Here is a 6,780-nt window from a genome sequence, read left to right on the forward strand (position 1 = left end):
ATCCTGGGGCAGTCAGTTCCAAAGGTTCATGATGTGAATAGAAAGAAAACTTGAGCTTGAAAGATAAATACCAAATAGCTTGAAGCTTTGTAATAGTGAAGAGAAGGATCCCTTCTATCTTCTCACTTTGCTTTCACTATTTGCCTTTTTTATTCAGGGCAGGCCTAAAAGAACATGTCAACCAAAAACAGTTCTCCCAGCTGTGAATTATTCATTACATGTGAATAAATGCCCACAGCCCTCCTGGTTTTGGTGCTTGTCTAGGACTATATATAGAGGTTGTACAAGTACAAGGCTCATGGGCTGCATTTGGTCTGAAAAAACATGCCTTATTTAGGCCCATACTGGGTGCTAGCTAGGAACAGTTCCAGCTGCCTTCTGTCCCAAAGTTGATTTATTTGTCGTGGTGTGGTGACTGACCTTGCTATCAGCTCCCTGCCCCCATGGAATTTACCACCTTTGTTCCTTAGCAAAGGTTTGTTTTCTGCCAGATTCATCTCTCCTTGTTACACATTGTCTTGAACAGAGGGTTCAAGGACTTCTCAACAAACCCCACAAGCCAGTTCCAGCAATCAGTCAGAAGTGTGTCCTGCCAAGCCTGCTGCATCATACTCCACTTGAACGCAAGAACATAGGAACCCTGCTGGATCAGGCCCAAACTCTGTTCTCACAGTGGCCAGCCAGATACCCATAGGTAGCCTGCAGACAGAAGCTGAACACAACACCACTTCTCCCACTTGTGCTCTCCAGTATATTGCCTCCAACAGTACAGGTGAAATATAGTCACCATGGTTAGCAGCCACTGGCAGCCTTATCCTCCAAGAATAATAGAATCGTAGAGTTGGAAGGGACCTGAAGGGTCATTCGGTCCAACCGCCTGAAATGCAGGAATCTCAGCTAAAGCATCTGACAGATGGCCATCCAACCTCTGCTTAAAAACCTCCAAGGAAGCAGAGTCCACTACCTGGACTCTGGGTCCGTTCCACTGTTGAACAGCTCTTGCTGTCAGATAGTTTGTCCTGATGCTTGGCTGGAATCTCCTTTCTGTTTGATCTATTCCTTTTGAACAGGTTATACCCCTCAATTCCTACATTCTAGTCATGGGTCTCATCCTGCCAAGTTTCAGTAATGCCTATCAGGTCATACTTGCCACCCTGTATTAAAAGTTCCAGTTCATCTTGTTTGTTTCCTATACTCTGTAGAGTATACTCACTTGTGTAGAGCAGGCACCCCCAAACTTCAGCCCTCCAGATGTTTTGGACTACAATCCCCATCATCCATGACCACTGGTCCTGTTAGCTAGCGATCATGGGAGTTGTAGGCCAAAATATCTGGAAGGCTGCAGTTTGGGGGTGCCTGGTGTAGAGGCAACTGAAACCATGAGTAGTTCCCTCCAGCTGCTTCCTCCTTGTAGTTTCTTGCTCTGGAGCAGGTTTCTGGAGCACCACCTCAGTTTCCTGTGCATCTATGAAGCGAGTATCCCCAGTACCAGGTGCTCTTCTGTTCATCTGTAAAGTTGTCTCCCTCTCCCTCAAGATCCAGTTTAAAGCTCTGCTGATTGGGTTTGCGAGACTCTTATTTGTCTAACTAATCCACTGTTTAACAATGCACTATTTGAAGAAGTAATTTCTTTTGTCTGTCTTGAAATATTTAAGCGTGCAGCTTCAAGACAAGCCTCAAGGTCTAGTATTATGGGTTGGGGAGGGGGACGGGACTTTTCTCCACCCACTTGCTCCATGGCATGTTTAATTTTATACATCTCAATCATGTCTCCTCTTATTTTACCCCCCCTTCTTTCTAAATTGAAAAGCTGCCGACTTTATGCATTATGCAACTTGAGCACTTTGGCATCAAACCTTGACTCAGCTACCTCCTTCAGGTTGGTAGCTTTGAATTCTCAGTCAGGAGTCACAGGTTGTGCACATGTGAGTGTGTTCAATTAGTGTGATGCAAGAATTTCTGGTGCAAACCATGACAGCTGCTCAGAAATTGTCATATCTTGGAGAAGGGGAGGGGGGAGCATTGCAGTTTTGAAATCAGTGATTAAAAATTAGTGCAGTTTTGAAATGTTTCCAATTGTATCAAAGCACAGAGAAAACCCGCTCCTATTTCTCAGGGACTATCATGCAAAATTTGCTTACAATATCTTAAATTTGGTTAAGAGCAATACAGCTTTGAAAGGTTTAGTTCACCGCCTTGATTCAGAAGTTTCCAAATGTATCAAAACATAGACAGAAATCTGTTTCCTTTATCTGAGGAACCACCATGCAAAATTTAGCTATGCGACAACTTTTCTGAATAAGGATTCAAATTATAAGAAAGGAAATTCCAACTAAACACCAAGAGTAACTTTTGGGCAGTAAGAGCTGTTCAACAGTGGAACAGACTCCCTTGGAAGCTGGTGAAGACTCCTTTCATGGAGGTTATAATGCAGAGACTGGATGGTAATCTGTCAGGGATTCTTTAGTTGTGATTCCTGCATTGCAGGGGGCTGGACTAGATGACCCTTGGGTATCCTTTCCAACTCTACAATTTATTTAGATGTATTTTATTAATATTTACCTAAATCTGTTCAGATGTATAGAGGTTCTGGCTGTTCTATATTGACTTGCCCATGTCCCCTATCTATACCACCCCACAGGAAGGGCCCCTCAGTAAAAAAAATGACCGGCTATGGGCCTGCACTCAACTCTTTGCTCAATATGATACCCAGTTCCCTCAAATGTTCCTCTTAAGTCCTGGTTTCCAGACCCTTTGTCACCTTCCTCTGAACAGATTCCATAACTGGACACAGTATTTCAGGTATGGTCTGACCAAGGAAGAATAGAGCATTAATATTACTTCCCTTGATCTGGACACAATACTTCTGCTGATGCAGTTTTTTTTGTTTTTTGTTTGCTGCTGTGTCACACTGTTGATTCATGTTGTTGTCTACTAAGACCCCCTAGAATAGGCATCCCCAAACTGTGGCCCTCCAGATGTTTTGGCCTACAACTCCCATGATCCCTAGCTAACAGGACCAGTGGTTGGGGAAGATGGGAATTGTAGTGGAGGGCCGAAGTTTGGGGGTGCCCGCCCTAGAACCTTTTCACAAATACTGTTGGCAATCCAGGTATCCCCCATCCTGTATTTGTAAAGCTGGTTTTTCCTGCCTAAGTGTAGAGCCTATTGAAATTCATTTGTTGGTTTGGGCCCAGTTCTCCAGTCTCTTGAGATCTCACCAACTTGGGGTATAACCAGCAATGCTCCTTCAGATGGTCTCAGTGACTGAGCTGGGATATAAGAGTTCAGGCAATCCCTGAGATACCCTTGACCTAAATTGTTGTTGAGCCCTCTGCAAATTATCGGTAATACGAGAACCCTGAATCTGGCTCAGTACTAGATGGGCAGCCAATGCAGCTGTTGGAACAATGGTGTTTACATGATCTCAGCCAGAAGCTGTCCACTGCCCAGCCACCACATTCTGCACCAGCTGGAGCTTCCAAGGGAAATCCAAGAACAGACCCACATAGAAAAACAATTACAGCAACCCAGACTTGACCAGTGCATGGACTACAGTGGTCAGGGTATCCCGGACCAGGAGTAGTCAAAGTTGCAGCCTATATGAAGATGGTAAGAGGTACTCCCCTAGCCACAGAAGACACTTTGGCCTCTAGTGATAGAGACATACTTGGGCCTGGAGCATCAGCCCGGCCACCATGATGATTAAGATGTGCAAGTGTTATGCAGTTGGGTCATTATTGAGAGCACTGGGTGGGTAGATTTCTGCAGCCTGCCCTTTCACACACAACTCTTTCTCAGCCTCAGTTCAGCAAATGGAAATAACACTGAGACAGATGATATCCTGTTTCACAATATTATGGCTAGATTTACACAACCACTTTGCAGACTTCTTTTCTTCTTCTTGAAAAAAATCTGAAAACATTAAACATTCCCCCCCCATTCCAACAAGCATGTTTTTCTTTAGACGTTCTACATTTAGACATTCTACATTTAAAAGACTACCATACAACCATATGTAGTCATGGCTCCCCCCCCCCGGAATCCTGGGAAGTGTAGCTTGTTAAGGGTACTGAAAGTTGTTAAAAGATCCCCTATTAACTACAATTCCTAGAGTTCACCGGGAAGAGAGACTCATTCTTAAATCACTCGGGGAAATGTAGCTCTGCGGCAGACACCAACTTTGATGGAGGACATGGCAGGAAACAACTTCTAGTCATGATGGCTGGTTACTGAATGATGATGATGATGATGATGATAATAATAATAATAATAATAATAATAATAATAATTTATTTATACCCCGTCCATCTCACTAGGTTTCCCCAGCCACTCTGGGCAGCTTCCAACAAAACATTAAAATACAATAAACTATTAAACATTAAAAGCTTCCCTAAACAGGGCTGCCTTCAGATGTCTCCTAAAAGTCTGGTAGTTGCTTATCTCTTTGACATCTGGTGGGAGGGCGTTTCACAGGGAGGGTGCCACTACCGAGAAGGCCCTCTGCCTGGTTCCCTGTAACCTCACTTTTAGCAGTGAGGGAACCACCAGAAGGCCCTCAGCACTGGACCTCAGTGTCTGGGCAGAACGATGGGGATGGAGACGCTCCTTCAGGTCCAGTCCAAGTGGTGATATGCTTCTTAATTAGGCCATGTACACATCCCTGTTTGTGTTTCTGAGGGCTGAGAAACATCAGTGTTCACCTGATGTTATCCAAAAGGCATATGTATCTTGTATTTTGTTAGAAAATACAACTGTTTGATGTGTTGTTTCTCAAACCAGCTTCACACCCATTGGAGTCCCTAAGCCATTCCTAAGTCATCTCTAGTCAAGGTGTGAACAGCTTGGGCAAATATATCCCCTCACCCCATCAACACCTCCTGGAGTGCACAGAAATGAAGCTGATACTAATGAAGCTGTGCTGATGTGAACAGTTATGTGCGTGGGTGGGGAAGAGCTGTGAAACACACTGGAAAAAACTAACTTAACCGAGGTTAGAGGGGTCAATTAGGGGTGGGGACGTGGATCCGGTGGTCACACCAGGTCCTTACTTCCTCCATGGGTCATGTTTTTGACAAGTGAGCCCTGCCCACCTGTCACTCACATGATGTCACAGTGATGCCAGGTGACCCATGATGCAGTTTGGAAGCAAAGAAACAGCATTTTGCAAGTGTTGATGGTCAGTTGGGCAGATGCTAGGCATCCTCATTTGCAGGTTGTTCTGGCTAAGCTTAGCTACATGTACCTGCCCCTACACCTGATATCCGTGTGACATCAGATGTGGGGCAGGTAAAGATGTGGTTGGGCAGAAAGTGGGCTTTGTGGGCCACTGAAAAACCTGCACATGGGTTGAAATCATCACTCAGCAATGATGCGCACCAGTTGATTGTAGGGTCTGCTGGGAAGAGTAAAATGGAGGAAAGACACATGTACACCACCTTGAGGGGACCCAGGTGGCGCTGTGGTTAAACCACTCAGCCTAGGGCTTGCTGATCAGAAGGTCGGCGGTTCGAATCCCTGTGATGGGGTGAGCTCCCGTTGCTTGGTCCCAGCTCCTGCCAACCTAGCAGTTCGAAAGCACGTCAAAATGCAAGTAGATAAATAGGAACCGCTACAGCGGGAAAGTAAATGGTGTTTCCATGTGCTGCTCTGGTTCGCCAGAAGCAGCTTTGTCATGCTGGCCACATGACCTGGAAGCTGTACGCCGGCTCCCTCGGCCAATAACGCGAGATGAGCGCGCAACCCCAGAGTCGGTCACGACTGGACCTAATGGTCAGGGGTCCCTTTACCTTTACCTTACACCACCTTGAACTTTTTGGAGGAAAGGTGGGATGTAAATGTAATTAAAATGATGGCAACAACAACAACAACAACAACAACCAGTTGCTAGGGAACAACACTGGGAGAGGTTTTATTACCCTCATTTCTTGCTCATGGACTTCCCAGAGGCACCTGGTTGGCCACTGTGGCAAAACAGGGGAAAAGATGCTGTGACTCTCAGGCTGTGCACACAATTACTGTTTACTCCAGCTCTAATGTGCTCTGGCATTTGAAGCCACACACATGTTTAGCCACAATCCATCTGTGTCCTTCAGTTTCTTGAGATGCCTTTTCTCTCAACCATTCCACCCAGTTTGGACATGTAAGCCATAGCTAAGCTGAGGTGTGTACATTTCAGACATCCATTGCACACACAGATTACAGCGTGTGCACAGAGGGTGGCTTCATTGAAAAGAAGCTTGCGGGAATTGCAGGCATAGGAAAACAAATCAGGCTATTTGCATCAGGTCAAGGAATTCGTTTTCCCTCCCTGCAGTCTACAGCAAGATTAAATTGTGACTTAAAAAGCCTCAGTCTAGCCTTGATCTGATGCAGAAGGCCTCCTGGCTCTCTTCTGCCTTTCTCTCCCACTTCAGTATTGATAATGTTCATAGGTGCACAAGCTAGAGGCTGAAAGGCACTCCCCCCATCTCCTTTAGCAGCAGTGTAGCAGTTAGAAATTCAACAGGTGAAACTTCTCCATCTCATGCCTATGCTGGGATAGCCATATCTGTTGAATTTCTGCCTGCAGCAATTAAAGGCACAAGTCAGGACCTCCGTCAGAAAGTAACGGCGGCCGCTGATTAAGTTACAACCCTACTGCTGATCAAGCGAGGAGTTGCAGATGGCGGTGTCTTAAGAAATGGAACTCTGCCATACAGCAGGCGTGCACTAGGACCCAGCGTTGCCGCCAACAGCGAGTGCAGACACACCTGTTTTCCAAGATAAGACCAAACAGAC

Source organism: Zootoca vivipara, chromosome Z, assembly GCF_963506605.1.
Source record: "Zootoca vivipara chromosome Z, rZooViv1.1, whole genome shotgun sequence".
Lineage (NCBI taxonomy): Eukaryota > Metazoa > Chordata > Lepidosauria > Squamata > Lacertidae > Zootoca > Zootoca vivipara.